Source organism: Stegastes partitus, unplaced genomic scaffold (genome assembly GCF_000690725.1).
Source record: "Stegastes partitus isolate 25-593 unplaced genomic scaffold, Stegastes_partitus-1.0.2 Scaffold1512, whole genome shotgun sequence".
Taxonomy (NCBI): domain Eukaryota; kingdom Metazoa; phylum Chordata; class Actinopteri; family Pomacentridae; genus Stegastes; species Stegastes partitus.
Genome location: NW_007579243.1, coordinates 47,242 through 48,058, shown reverse-complemented (window position 1 = coordinate 48,058; position 817 = coordinate 47,242). Strand labels below are relative to the sequence as shown.

Sequence of the window (817 nt, the reverse complement as noted above, 5' to 3'; positions counted from 1 at the left end):
CAGAAAGTGGCTTTAATCTTTGTTCTGGCGTCCTTGCTGCCAGATGTTCACAGTGTTTTGTTCTGTCTTCACCGTGCACGTTGTGTTAAACATGTTACACAAACTTTACCTGATTTATGAAACAGCAGCAGAGAAATTCTTTACAGCCGGTGAACGATGTGAAGCTCCAGTGATGGATTCCCCCTCGGTGTTCTGTCGAGGTTTTGCTCCTCAGAGATCAACAGCAGTGGTTGCAGGAGTCCAGACGTTCTCCAGACGTTCTCCAGATGTTCTCCAGATGTCGTCGTCGCTCTCCAGCTGTGGCGGTTCAGCCCGAGTCGGTCTGAAGTTATTAAAAGTTGACAGAAGGTCAGGCGTGTGAAGCGATGGGCTCCGGCGGCAGACAGAAGGCAGCGGTTTGAGTCCAGAGGTCTGAACTGAAGCAGACACGTGAGTCTGTGGTTTAAATACGAGCCTGCCTCCTCTGCCTCTCTCTCCCCTCCGTCCACATCTCCAGAGGAAGTGAAGCTGGTGCCTCGCTGCCTGCTATTCAGAGCTGATGTATGTTTGTGCCGTCTGCCATCTGAAGGAAGTCGCATATTGTATTAGGACACAATAGCTGAAGGGCCAGTCCTGCATTCCTTCATGTCGCTCTATTCTTCTCCATACATCTCACTGTGACACTTCTGCTGCAGCCAAGTACAGTCGCCACAGAAAGCATTCACTCTCCTCAGAGATGTTTTCCTTTCCCTGCTTTTTATGGCTGAATCATGATCGGCTTAATTAGGCTTTTGTTTTGATAAGAATTTACTAAAAAGAAAGCTTCACATGTGCAGCC

General features: G+C 48.7%; 1 protein-coding gene across 1 annotated transcript in view; it reads right to left on the bottom strand.

The window, feature by feature from the left end:
* LOC103371017 (gap junction alpha-5 protein-like) overlaps positions 1–483 on the bottom strand; it is a 13,544-nt gene extending 13,061 nt beyond the window's left edge. The window contains exon 1 of the mRNA XM_008300223.1: positions 110–483. The gene's annotated coding sequence lies outside the window, so the exon portion shown is untranslated. The remainder of the gene's footprint in view (positions 1–109) is intronic.
* Between the last annotated feature and the right edge of the window lie 334 nt (positions 484–817).